The sequence below is a fragment of the Lucilia sericata genome, unplaced genomic scaffold (assembly GCF_015586225.1).
Source record: "Lucilia sericata isolate MDLA Ls3-8-SP2 unplaced genomic scaffold, ASM1558622v1 Contig000410F_arrow, whole genome shotgun sequence".
NCBI lineage: Eukaryota > Metazoa > Arthropoda > Insecta > Diptera > Calliphoridae > Lucilia > Lucilia sericata.
The window spans coordinates 87,533-102,945 of NW_023994428.1; positions in this window are offsets into that span (position 1 = coordinate 87,533).

Below are 15,413 nucleotides of genomic sequence, written 5' to 3' on the forward strand. Positions count from 1 at the left end.
TAAAAGATTAAAATCATCTTTAAATTCATTAAAACGAGATTAATTATTCCTGAGGCAATATAACATCGCTCTCAAAATATTTAGATCTTATTTCGACGGAAGCTTGGAATTGCATTCCAAAAAAAAAAACCAACAATTATAATTCTTCCACAGGATTCTTCTATAAACTAGGTAGGTATGTAGGTTAGGCTAGACAGGACGTCTAATTGCATTACGTGGACACCTGTCATGTTGGCCTTATTTCACGGTGGTACTTTTACCACCACAGGTTGAGCTTGTCAGATGACTCACCATCACCCTTTTGTGGTTCCTACACGTCAGTCCATATAATAGCACGTTGCTCAAGTACTCGAGCTATCAAATCTCTGATATTGCTGCCACTTTGCTTAACATCTGAGATGCAAAAACACCACTTCCCTTTGCAACCACGCAGATGGGATGGCCGTTGTTGATTCAACAACAGCACATGGAGAAGTAATCGTATAAAAACATGTTGTTAAGTAGAGTGAACACACTGTGGTAAATCTGGTATGAATAGAATAATCCCTGAACATACCCAGACAAGGAACCCACATAATTCTCATTTATCCAACAGATTCATTGAGAAAAACATTCCACTCTAGATATACGGATGGGTGAGGCACGCATATCCCTACATCCATCCCGTATTATATGCACTTGACACCAACACATCTTCAACACTTAGTTCCTCAGTCCCTTTTCTGCCGGGTATTTATGGTCTCGGAAACAGCACCGAACTTATCCCAAAATATAGACTACACTGTGCATCAGTCCTCTCCAAAAACAGGGACAAGACAAAGTCCGAAACTCAGCTTCTTCTTGCCATGGTACCAGTTCGACCTCAGACCAAATCATGCCAAGGAAAGGCCTTGGAATGGATGAGGCCCGCATATCCTTATATCCATCCTGTATCATATACACTTGACACCAACACATCTTTATCGCTTAGTGGGACAAGACAAAGTCCGAAACTCTGCCCTTCTGGGCTTCTTGTTCCCATTCCAAGGAAAGGCCGTGGTCAAGTTTGACAATGCCACTCTATAATCCCGGTAGACCAGAGGTACTGGTAGCATCACTTTTTCTTCTCGTTGCTGTCACACAAAGATAGAGAAGATCATCAAGGTAAAATGCCCCAAAAGGACTCTCAACATAAGCTGAACATTCATTATGGATGACACGGTGCGCTGAAGGTTTCCTTATAATTCCACAATTGACGGTGACTCTGAACACAAGCTGGACATTCATTATGGACAACACGGTTTTCTTATGTATACACCATTGATGGCAGACATTCAAGCGGTATCCTACGACAGCAGAATCAACGGCGTCTCAGCATAAATATTACATCAGCATTGCCTTAGATGGTTTACGGTGCTAATGACAATTCTTTCTCTAGGTGCTCAATTCAATTCAAACCGTGGGCCACAACTTACTACTCGTTGGCTTAGGTTACAATTCTTCAGATGATCTGAACATTTATATTATGACAACCTACAGATGTCGCGTTCAGCTGGACAAGCCGTAGAATTGCCAGTACTTGTATAGCAGATATCATCTCGTTCATTCAGTAGTCTTTGCTAGTAAGTCGGTTACAATACAGATTTTCGTCCAACAGAAATAAAGCGATCGCCTGCTGCGATGAGAATTTCGCAGAATTTCCTCTCAGCTAGGTTTTTGTTGGGCAGGATCTGTTAATTCTCTGAAGCCGTGCTATTTTGCTTTCTTTTTGTTGAGACAATCAACTCGTTTGATCGATCCAAACAAACAATTATGGATAAGTGGTACTAGAGAAACTACTGTTCGCCAAGTTTCTTAGTTGATCAGACCTAGACTCGTTATTGATATTCGTTATCTATTCGTTATTGATATAATCCATGTGGGGACAACATCGTTCATATTCACTGTCTTGTCCGTATGCTCTACATTCGTATGAATTTGTTGGTAGAATCTATATATATAAAAGAGTAGCGTTACTGACTGACTGATTCATCATCGCAGAGCCCAAACGGCTGAACCTAGAATCATGAAATTTTGACAGTAGATGTGTTTTTAATTATGTAGATCCACTAAGGAGGGATTTTTGGAAATTTGTACACTTACGGGTAAAAAGGGGAAAAAACGGGTAAAACAGGTTTTCTTAATTAACTTACACAATATTAGTGATACAAGATGCTAATGCGCCTGTATCTACTCTTAAAATGAGCAGATGAGTGTCTGGTACTTTTTTTGAAATTCGTACTTTTAAAGGGTAAAAATGTGTAACAAAGGTGATTTTGGTACTTTTTTTTGGCCCCTGATAACTTTTGAACTAATTAATATAAAATACATTTTTTATAAATATTTTGGATACATCTCCCAAAATTATGAGACACCTGTTTCGTACTTTTTTAAAATTCAGTCCTTTTTGGGTGTAAAAGGGAAAAAACAGTATTTATGGTACTTTTTTTTAGCACATTAAGAAAACTTTTTCGGTTTATCGAATTATTCCTATTAAATTACGGACTAACTCTGTAATATTTATTGTAATAAGATTTTTGCTATTTCACTGGGGAAAAAAGTACAAAAAGGGGAAAAACGGGAAATTTAATTTTATTCAAACTCATTGAGCCAATTATAAAATTTGAAAAAGTAGTTTCTTTATTCATACAAAATAAGCTGTTGGTATATTATTTTGGAATTCGAGTACTAAGTCCAATATAGGACCAAATTCGAGTAAATTGTTTGGTACTTTTTGAAAGCACTATTTTTCTGGAACAAATTTGAATCGTTTGAGTTTTATCTGTGATATATAGATTTAAATACGGAACATTTTGTAAACTTAATTCTCGAAAAAATATATTTCTAAGCGAAAAGGGGAAAAATTGTATTATTTATTAGTACTTTCCACTTTTGGTACTTTTTCTTTCTTCAAATGATACTCTTTGTTATTCAATGAGGACCGTGTATGTTTAATAATCATGTGTTTTGAATTTATATTAAAAAATATTTTTTAATATGAATTCAAAACACATGATTATTAAACATACACGGTCCTCATTGAATATGATTCTTTAAGAGAGGACTTTTTAGTACTTTTTATCTCATAAATGGTACTTTTTTAATTTTCTAAAATACATTTATTTCAACATATATGGTCTTGACTGAATAATATTCTGTAAGTGGGAACTATTTGGTACTTTTCTATTCTTCAAATGCTACCTTTTAGATTCTTTATAATGGTTAACCGGAACACACGGTCCTTAATAAATGAGAATTTATTATTTTTGTACTTTTTCGTTTTTCCGATAGTACTTTTTGATATTTTTACGATATTGAACATAAATATTGAAAATAAAATTTAAAATGTAGGGACCTTAGTGAATGAGAATCTACTGAAAGGGACTTTTGGTACTTTTTCATTCATTAAAATAATATTTTTGAATTGTATATAATATTGAACACAGAAACATACAATTTTTGATTAAATGATAATCTATTAGAGGTATTTTATAGTACTTTTTTTTCAAATAGTACTTTCTAAATTTTCTATAATGTAGAAGCTAAATGAATGATACTAAAAATACAAGCTTCTTACTGAATGCGAATTTAATCACGTGATATTGAACGTATAAAACTGAAACATTAAAAAAATGTTTAATCAATTTTAATTTTCTATAAAAGTAAACAAAATTTTGTATGTATTTAATTTAAGTTAGGGTAGCGAAGCACCCAGGGTATGCTAGTTTTATATACATGTACAGTCGTGTCCGTAAGTCTGTGCCTCGTTCTGCTCTCATTGACAGAATATAATGTAATAAAGGATTTCCTCTTAGGATGTTAATGGTCCCTTCCCATCTATTGATTTTGGTTGGAGATAGGTCTTGGATAACAAAAGGTTCCTGGAGTCTGCTTTATCTTTTCAAATGGTTTGCTTATGTTCACCAACTTTAATGCAATATAATACTGCTTTTTGCCTCTTTTTACCGACTCTACCATTTTTCCTAGATTTTCTGCTATGTCGATCGCTGCTTTCGTAAGAGAATACCTCGAACAATTTAAACAAGATTGTTGCGAACATTTTAAAACATGTGATTAGAGTTTGATCAAATTGTATAAAATGAAAGTTTTCCATTCCTATAAATTTTGATTGTCTGATTGTTTGAAAGTTTCTTACTTTCCAATAAAATTTAAAAAAACTCAAAAAAAAAAAGGAAGTCATCTAGAAGAACCTGATATAATGTCATTATTGTCCTTTCAAAATGTCCATCGATATGTATGTTACGCATCTTTCAAATACATGAAGTAAATAAAGTGAAATGCAACAGTTTCCAAATAACAAAAAACCCCAAAAAAAAACTTGCAAAACAAAAACATTAAAGAAAGAAATGAACAAAAACGACACATGACGGACAAACAGATAGACAGACACACGGACATACAATGTCCACAATATTTTCATCAAAATTTTAAATGTTTTGACGACAAAAACTTTTGCGCAAAAAAATGGTCAAAACAGACATGTGACAATGACAAAGATTTATTAACTCAAATCAGGAAAAAATTAGGCGATAACACAAATTTCAGAACATTTTTTTTTTGTGGAGGGAAAGATTGAAAGTTTTTGTTGAAAGTTTAGTTTAAAATGTTGACATTGTGCGAATTTTGGACCAATAACTGCGCTATTGATTGTCAAAGAACCCAGCAAAAAAATAAAACGAAGAGAAAATATTTAAAATTATATTTTTATTTTTATTAATAAACATCAGAGAGAATCCCAAAATATAAAATTGAACTGATATTGCATTAACACAAAATGAAATTCTTTCCACGTGGCAGGTTTAAAAGAGAAGTTGATGAGATCTCAGACTGTTTAGTCTGTTATTGTGCTGATTGATGCAACTTTAACTTTAGGTAGCATGCCACAAATGGAAATATGTTTGTGTTGTTGCTGCTGCTACTTTGCTGCAGTAGTAGTTTTTTCAATATTGTTTTAAAAATATGTTTTTGTGTGTTGTACACAAAGAATTTTTGTTTTTGCTGCAAAAAATTAAAACAAAAAGTTGTGTTTTCGCAAAAAAAAAAAAGGCAAAGAAATATTGTATAAAGAGTAGAATAACTTTGGCAACTACTTCAAATAACTTTTCGCATAACTTTGGTCTTTATCAGTATTTACAGTGTGTATGACTAAATGTTGGGTTGATGGTTTTTCATTTCTTACCTTAAGTTGATTTCTTTAAGTTTTAAGCAAAGTTGCCAGAAAATGTTTAAAGACTAGTTCCGGTAAGTAAATCAAAAAATTCCCTAGGACTGAATTGGTTTCCATGTTAAATTAATTTGTGGACTAAGTCCAATGCACTGGCTATATAAAAGTGTAATTATATCAATTTTAACTTTCGCTTCTATTATCACGTTGACAAAATATGTAAGGCCCCACCACAGGGAGTTCAGAGTAGATGTTGCTTGAGAATAAGTGGCACCGTGAGCACTATGTCGTCAAAACTTTAGAAACATTGCTGGATATTTCTTCAAATTAAATGAAAGTTTGATTGAGGCGACACTCATAGAGGAGCGACTGCGAATTGAGCAAATGCAGTTCAGGATACGTCAGTAATATACATATACTGGACATAAGACGTACCCGAACGCATACCAAAAATTTCTAGAACTGTGCGGCATCGTTACCAGATAAGAGATCAATAGAGCAAGTGGAACATTACAGCAAACCTCTACGGTAATATGTGTACTATACAGAGAGACAAAACGGTTCTTGCGGATCTACACTAAAACGCACGAAACCGTAATATACTTTGATATGGGATGGGATGGTAGTTTGAGAAATGCAACACATGCAGAAGTCCCATAGCGGGGACGTGAAAATCCTATAGACGAATGTAAATAGTGCCGAGAGAACACTTTCTCCGTCTATAGTCTAGTCTATAGTCTAGTCTATAGTCTAGTCTATAGTCTATAGTCTAGTATATAGTCTAGTCTATAGTCTAGTCTATAGTCTAGTCTATAGTCTAGTCTATAGTCTAGTCTATAGTAGTCTATAGTCTAGTCTATAGTCTAGTCTATAGTCTAGTATAGTCTAGTTATAGTCTAGTCTATAGTCTAGTCTATAGTCTAGTCTATAGTCTAGTCTATAGTCTAGTCTATAGTCTAGTCTATAGTCTAGTCTATAGTCTAGTCTATAGTCTAGTCTATAGTCTAGTCTATATAGTCTAGTCTATAGTCTAGTCTATAGTCTAGTATATAGTCTAGTCTATAGTCTAGTAGTCTATAGTCTAGTCTAGTCTATAGTCTAGTCTAGTCTATCGTCTAGTCTAGTCTATTCTAGTAGTCTATCTAGTCTAGTCTATAGTCTAGTCTAGTCTATAGTCTAGTCTAGTCTATAGTCTAGTCTAGTCTAGTCTAGTCTAGTCTAGTCATAGTCTAGTCTATAGTCTAGTCTATAGTCTAGTCTATAGTCTAGTCTATAGTCTAGTCTATAGTCTAGTCTATAGTCTAGTCTATAGTCTAGTCTATAGTCTAGTCTATAGTCTAGTCTATAGTCTAGTCTATAGTCTAGTCTATAGTCTAGTCATACTCTAGTCTATAGTCTAGTCTATAGTCTAGTCTATAGTCTAGCTATAGTCTAGTCTATAGTCTAGTCTATAGTCTAGTCTATAGTCTAGTCTATAGTCTAGTCTATAGTCTAGTCTATAGTCTAGTCTATAGTCTAGTCTATAGTCTAGTCTATAGTCTAGTCTATAGTCTAGTCTATAGTCTAGTCTATAGTCTAGTCTTTAGTAGTCTAGTCTAGTCTAGTCTAGTCTATAGTCTAGTCTATAGTCTAGTCTATAGTCTAGTCTATAGTCTAGTCTATAGTCTAGTCTATAGTCTAGTCTATAGTCTAGTATATAGTCTAGTCTATAGTCTAGTCTATAGTCTAGTCTATAGTCTAGTCTATAGTCTAGTCTATAGTCTAGTCTATAGTCTAGTCTATAGTCTAGTCTATAGTCTAGTCTATAGTCTAGTCTATAGTCTAGTCTATAGTCTAGTCTATAGTCTAGTCTATAGTCTAGTCTATAGTCTAGTCTATAGTCTAGTCTATAGTCTAGTCTATAGTCTAGTCTATAGTCTAGTCTATAGTCTAGTCTATAGTCTAGTCTATAGTCTAGTCTATAGTCTAGTCTATAGTCTAGTCTATAGTCTAGTCTATAGTCTAGTCTATAGTCTAGTCTATAGTCTAGTCTATAGTCTAGTCTATAGTCTAGTCTATAGTCTAGTCTATAGTCTAGTCTATAGTCTAGTCTATAGTCTAGTCTATAGTCTAGTCTATAGTCTAGTCTATAGTCTAGTCTATAGTCTAGTCTATAGTCTAGTCTATAGTCTAGTCTATAGTCTAGTCTAGTCTATAGTCTAGTCTATAGTCTAGTCTATAGTCTAGTCTATAGTCTAGTCTATAGTCTAGTCTATAGTCTAGTCTATAGTCTAGTCTATAGTCTAGTCTATAGTCTAGTCTATAGTCTAGTCTATAGTCTAGTCTATAGTCTAGTCTATAGTCTAGTCTATAGTCTAGTCTATAGTCTAGTCTATAGTCTAGTCTATAGTCTAGTCTATAGTCTAGTCTATAGTCTAGTCTATAGTCTAGTCTATAGTCTAGTCTATAGTCTAGTCTATAGTCTAGTCTATAGTCTAGTCTATAGTCTAGTCTATAGTCTAGTCTATAGTCTAGTCTATAGTCTAGTCTATAGTCTAGTCTATAGTCTAGTCTATAATCTAATCTATAGTCTAGGCTATAGACTAATCAATAGTCTAGTCTATAGTCTAGTCTATTGTCTAGTCTATAGTCTAGGCTATAGTCTAGTCTATAGTCTAGTCTATAGTCTAGTCTATAGTCTAGTCTATAGTCTAGTCTATAGTCTAGTCTATAGTCTAGTCTATAGTCTAGTCTATAGTCTAGTCTATAGTCTAGTCTATAGTCTAGTCTATAGTCTAGTCTATAGTCTAGTCTATAGTCTAGTCTATAGTCTAGTCTATAGTGTGAGGCCATATTTTTATTCTATTTTCTTTTGGTATTGGACAAAGTTTTGTTTTTAAATTGAAAATTTTTATTCTAACACATAGGCCTTGGAAATTTTGTTTTATAATTTTCCGTAATTGTTTTAAAAATTTGTTTTTTGAATCATTTGAAAATTTTCATTGTATTGAACGCTTCATTTTTGCGGATTTTTTTTTGTGACGAGAGAAGAGAAAATTAAATTTTGTTTTTTTTTAATGGTCCTGAAATCTTTTGATAAAATTTTTGGATCTATTGGACTATTGGAAATTTGGTAAATATAGTGAAATTTACATTTAGTTTTTTTTTTTATAGAATCAAAACTTCTTTTGTAGGTCTTCTTTTGTTTATTTAACCAGGTCCTATGTCCTTGTTTGGTACAAGGACCTGGATTGCGTTTAAATTTGGGACCAAAAGTATCCTGTAAATCCTGTAAAACGTTTTGTTTGCAGACAGATATAAAATATTCGTTACCTAATCCAGACCTCTCAAGAATCATAACATCTACAAGACTAAAATTTGAAACAACGGCCATTGATTGAGATACAAAGTCTTTGTTCCCAATTTATTTGAGGGAAATCTCCAAACCTAATTGCAGTTAACTATAATTTTAACTAAAATATCCAGTTTTTATAAATTTTTGAGTGACTTTCTGTCGAAATTTTGCTAAATTGGCAGTTCAAATTTTGTTTTCTGAAATTATAACCTGACGTTATCCTGAACTCATTAATATGTAAACTATATCGACGTGAAATCACCTGATCTATGTAGTATAGATCAGGAGCTACTAATTTGATAGGGACAAGAACCTCACCCAATATCCACGAGCACGGCCGGTACATCAGGTAGCACTGTCTTTTGAGAATTAGGGCCTTTCGGGGTTTAAGTTCGTTACATAAATTTAAATGGCGCCCAACGTGGGGCATCAGCAGGAACATATTGACGAGAAATTGTTAACCTTTTTAATTCTCATAATTTCACCATAACTTTCGCTGATGATTTCACAAATAATATCTTTGTTTTTCCGTGTTGTCGACTATTTTTTTATATTTTTTTTGTTTTCTTTTTACTGTCTTATTTTATCATTTCTGGATTTTTTAATTTTTTCAATTTTTGAGAAAATTTAAACCAAATGTTTACTGGGACATTTACATAGGAGTATCAAATGTTGTTGAGATTTTCAATTCTGATTTTATGTCGGAATTTTACTTACGATATTACTTCTGATATTTTTGTTTTGATTACTGTTTTTATGTTATTTTTTTTTTAAATTTTTTGCTTTGGGTTAATGTGTAATTGAGATTTTTGATTTTTTTTGGATTATTTCTGACATCATACTCTTACAATAAACTCATCGTATTTCCGTCAAGAGTTGAGATTTTTAGTAATCATCACCTGGTTACTTTACTCAATTTTATTTTAATTTTCGTTTTTTTAATTTTTTTTTTGGGGATATGTTTTGTTTAATTTTTGTATTTGGACTACCTAATAAAGCCTTAACTAAGTAGTGAAATATCTTTAGCTACTCTTTGGATTTTTTTACATTTGTTTAAATATGCCAATTACAAGAAGCCAGGAAAATCTGTTGCGTTTGGAACAGCCGGCAAATTGTAGTTTTACGATTCCAATTGGGGAATCTGATAGGACTCCTGAACAAAATCAGGGACGACAACGACGAAGACAACAACATACTGATAGTAACGAAAATACTAACACTGCTAGTGGCAATGATCAACCAGATATTCGACAAATTGTATCCAATTCAATGGTTTCATTTCGGAGTGAGATGACTGAATTCATTAGGAATGAATTAATATCGATGGTACAGGGTATGAATTTGGGTGGAAATACGAATTCATCTGATAATAGACCTATCGAACATAATTTACCAAATCCTTCTCCAAGGACAAATTCTTCACAGGAACCTTTTGTAGGTGAAAAGGTTTCCAATATAATTCGAAACTGGCGGGTAAAATTCTCGGGATGTGACAAACAAATGAACGTAGACGAATTTATTTACCGGATTAATGTACTGACAACCAACAATTTAAACGGAGACTTCGACTTACTATGTAAACACGCCCATAGCTTATTTGACGGCAAAGCCTTGGATTGGTATTGGCGGTTTCATCGACATGATAACGAATTGGACTGGTATGCTTTGACGAGGGCTTTGCGGGACCAATACAAAGGTGATTATAACGACTTTGACCTTATGGAGGACATACACAGACGAAAGCAACGTTCGGACGAAAATTTTGACGATTTTTTCGATTCTGTTTCGGCCATGACTGACAAACTAAAAACTCCAATATCGGATGAAAATTTATGTGCTATTTTGATTCGAAATATTCGAAATGAGATTAGACATGAGTTAATTCACTTTGATATTTCAACTGTGGCAAAACTTCGACGTGAAGTAAAACGCCATGAAAAATTTGTAAAGGACATACAGACTCACGATTCTCGAAGACAGATGAAAGTACGTGTTTCCGAAATTAATATTCCAAATTCTGAGTTGACAGTTTTGGATTCTACTGAACCAGTTTCTGATATTTGTGCAGTTCGAAGTGACCTTAGGTGCTGGAACTGTGACAAAATTGGACATAATTACTTTGACTGCCTGGACATACGACGAATATTTTGCTACGGATGTGGTGCAAAGGATACGTACAGACCATCATGTCCTAAATGCTCAGCAGCAAGACAGGGAAACGGACAGAAGGATGTCCGTCGGAATTAAAGCGGACATCCGAAACATCTGAACTGGACACTACCTCAACAACAAACAACAACAACAAAAAACATCCCTTAATGAGACCCTATCATATTCGGCTATTAGAATATCAAAAGGCTCGGGATAGAATATTTGGTGATGGTTCTTCAAAACCAAAACGTTCCTCACTTCGCATACGAAATTTTTACCGAAAATTAAAATCATTTAGGTCGATTGTTATATCTCCTATCATCTCACAGGATGATGATAGTAGACCATTTGTGAATTTGAAGGTAGGTGACACAAAATATTTGGCATTATTGGACAGTGGGGCAAATAGAAGTGTGATCGGTGGTGCTTTGGCTTCGGAAGTTTTAAATGCAGAACAGTTTACAAAATGCAATGGTAATGTTAGGACGGCAGATGGACAGAGACAGAATATTACAGGGACTGTGACATTGACAGTGACATTTCAGAAACAAACGAAACATTTTGACTTTTTAGTAGTACCTACCATTAAACAAGATATAATATGTGGTTTCGATTTTTGGTCAGAATTTGGGTTAAAGATTTCTGTTCCAGAAATCAGTGAAATCGAACACATAGAATCGGACCCAGATAAACTTATATTAACACCAATACAGAGACAGCAACTGGACAAAGTAATTTCTTCATTTCCCAATTCTGAAACAGAAGGGTTAGGGTGTACAACACTATTGGAGCATTACATCGATACGGGTGACGCAAAACCGATTAAGCAACGGTATTACCCTATATCTCCTGCTGTGGAGAGGCAACTTTGTTCAGAATTGGATCGAATGATTTCCCTTGGTGTAATAGAGGAGGCACCCAGTTCTCCTTGGTCTTCACCCACTGTAGTAGTCATAAAGCCAGGAAAAATACGGATGTGTGTGGACAGTAGAAAACTTAACTCTGTGACAATAAAGGACGCATACCCTATACCGAACATTGACGGACTTTTATCGAGACTTCCTTCAGTTTATTGTATTTCAAAAATAGATTTGAAAGATGCCTTTTGGCAAATTAAACTGGAGGAAAGCTCACGACCAAAGACAGCTTTTACAGTCCCTAATCGGCCATTGTACCAGTTTACAAGAATGCCGTTTGGACTGTGTAATGCACCGCAAACGTTGTGCCGACTAATGGACATGGTTATTCCGTATAACTTGAAGACACATGTATTTGTGTATCTTGACGACTTATTAGTAGTTTCGGCAAACTTCGACGAACATTTGACACATCTAATGGAGGTGGCTACGCAATTGAGAAAGGCAGGGTTGACCATAAATATTAAAAAGAGCAGTTTTGCTCTCAATAAAGTTAAATATCTTGGTTATGTTGTAGGGAACGGCACTTTACAAGTGGACGACGACAAAGTTAGGGCCATACAGGACTTTCCGGTACCACAATCAATTCGACATTTAAGACGATTTTTGGGAATGACAGGGTGGTACCGACGTTTCATACAGGACTATTCTACATTGACATTCCCACTGACAGAATTATTGACAAAGAAAAAGACTTTCAAGTGGACTGAGGAAGCCCAGGTGGCTTTCAATGAATTAAAGACCAGACTGACATCTGCGCCATTACTTATTCATCCGGATTATGAAAAGCCATTTATTGTACAGTGCGATGCTAGCACATATGGCATAGGTGCAGTATTGGCGCAGAAGGACGAAAATGGGACAGAGAGACCAATTGCATATATATCTCAAAAGTTGAACAAAGCTCAACGTAATTATACAATTTCCGAACTCGAATGCCTCGCTGTCGTGATAGCTATAAAAAAATTTAGACCTTACATAGAAGGACAGGAGTTCAAGGTAGTTACCGATCATGCAAGCCTTAAGTGGCTGATGAGCCAAAGGGATTTGTCAGGCAGGCTAGCGAGATGGTCCTTGAAGCTCCAAGGATTCAATTTTTCCATCGAACATAGAAAAGGAAAGGACAACATTGTGCCTGATACTCTCTCACGTGCTCATGAAGGCGAAACTTTTCTAGATTCTCTGGAAATAAACACTTCACCTTCTATTGATTTGGAATCGAAAGCTTTTGATAGTGATGAATATGTGAAGTTACGCGAAGATTTTTCTTCATCAGGATTGCCAGATTTTCGGGTCATTGATAAGTTTATTTACAAAAGAGTTAATTTTTCCTCGGGTGATATGGATGAGTCAGACTCCTGGAAACTCTTTGTACCCAGTGAGCTACGTCATGATGTTATATACAGCGCTCATGATAACCCCAATTCTGCACATGGCGGTATTGCTAAAACTTTGGAAAGAATTAGACGGTATTTCTATTGGCCAGGACTGGTAACAGACGTAAAGACCTATATACTAAATTGTGACTTATGTAAAACTTCCAAAACTCCGACTATGACTTTAAGACCACCGATGGGCGAGATGGTAATGACGGAAAGACCATTCCAACGTTTATATATTGACCTTATTGGACCATTGCCCAGGACGAAATCAGGACATATAGGTATACTTATAGTTTTAGACCACTTTTCAAAATTTACCTTCCTAAAACCTTTGAAAAAGTTCGTTTCAAAACAAATCATAGACTTTTTAAGATCAGAAATATTCTGCTGCTACGGTGTGCCTGAGATTATTGTCTCGGACAATGGCTCTCAGTTTAAGAGTAAGGATTTTGAGTCGTTCTTGGACAAAAATGGTGTTAAACATACTGTGACTGCTGTATATAGTCCCCAATCAAATGCAAGTGAACGGGTTAACCGTTCAATCAACGAGGCTTTAAGAAGTTACGTACGGGACGATCAGCGCTTGTGGGATATATACTTGCCTAGTATAAATTGTTCATTGCGTAATAGCATACATCAATCTATAGGAAGGACACCGTATCAGGTAGTTTTCGGACAGAACATGTTGACTAACGGAAAAGACTATGAAATTTTACGTAATTTAGGAATTTTGGCTGAGACAGACTGTATTGTGGAACGACAAGACGAACATTGTTTAATACGTGACAAAATTAAGGACCACATGCGTAAAGCATATAATAAAAATTCTCGGACATATAATTTAAGATCTCGGACTAAAGACTTTACAGTAGGACAGGAAGTATACAGACGGACATTCAACCAAAGTTCTAAGGCAGAATACTATAATGCTAAATTAGCTCCAGTGGGAATAAAGGCTACCGTTTTACGCAAAATTGGTCAGGTCTACTATGAATTGCAGGATATAGAATCCGGAAATAAGGGAACCTATCATGCGAAGGATATTTGGGTGTAACCATAATATGGACTAATAAATTTTGGTTCGCCTTTTCCAGTTTCAGTTTTTTGGAAGTATTATTCCAAACTGTAACTGTTTTGTGAGGCCATATTTTTATTCTATTTTCTTTTGGTATTGGACAAAGTTTTGTTTTTAAATTGAAAATTTTTATTCTAACACATAGGCCTTGGAAATTTTGTTTTATAATTTTCCGTAATTGTTTTAAAAATTTGTTTTTTGAATCATTTGAAAATTTTCATTGTATTGAACGCTTCATTTTTGCGGATTTTTTTTTGTGACGAGAGAAGAGAAAATTAAATTTTGTTTTTTTTTTAATGGTCCTGAAATCTTTTGATAAAATTTTTGGATCTATTGGACTATTGGAAATTTGGTAAATATAGTGAAATTTACATTTAGTTTTTTTTTTATAGAATCAAAACTTCTTTTGTAGGTCTTCTTTTGTTTATTTAACCAGGTCCTATGTCCTTGTTTGGTACAAGGACCTGGATTGCGTTTAAATTTGGGACCAAAAGTATCCTGTAAATCCTGTAAAACGTTTTGTTTGCAGACAGATATAAAATATTCGTTACCTAATCCAGACCTCTCAAGAATCATAACATCTACAAGACTAAAATTTGAAACAACGGCCATTGATTGAGATACAAAGTCTTTGTTCCCAATTTATTTGAGGGAAATCTCCAAACCTAATTGCAGTTAACTATAATTTTAACTAAAATATCCAGTTTTTATAAATTTTTGAGTGACTTTCTGTCGAAATTTTGCTAAATTGGCAGTTCAAATTTTGTTTTCTGAAATTATAACCTGACGTTATCCTGAACTCATTAATATGTAAACTATATCGACGTGAAATCACCTGATCTATGTAGTATAGATCAGGAGCTACTAATTTGATAGGGACAAGAACCTCACCCAATATCCACGAGCACGGCCGGTACATCAGGTAGCACTGTCTTTTGAGAATTAGGGCCTTTCGGGGTTTAAGTTCGTTACAATAGTCTAGTCTATAGTCTAGTCTATAGTCTAGTCTATAGTCTAGTCTATAGTCTAGTCTATAGTCTAGTCTATAGTGTAGTCTATAGTCTAGTCTATAGTCTAGTCTATAGTCTAGTCTATAGTCTAGTCTATAGTCTAGTCTATAGTCTAGTCTATAGTCTAGTCTATAGTCTAGTCTATAGTCTAGTCTATAGTCTAGTCTATAGTCTAGTCTATAGTCTAGTCTATAGTCTAGTCTATAGTCTAGTCTATAGTCTAGTCTATAGTCTAGTCTATAGTCTAGTCTATAGTCTAGTCTATAGTCTAGTCTATAGTCTGGTCTATATTCTAGTCTATAATTTTGTCTATATTCTTGCCTAGTCCATAGAATAGACCG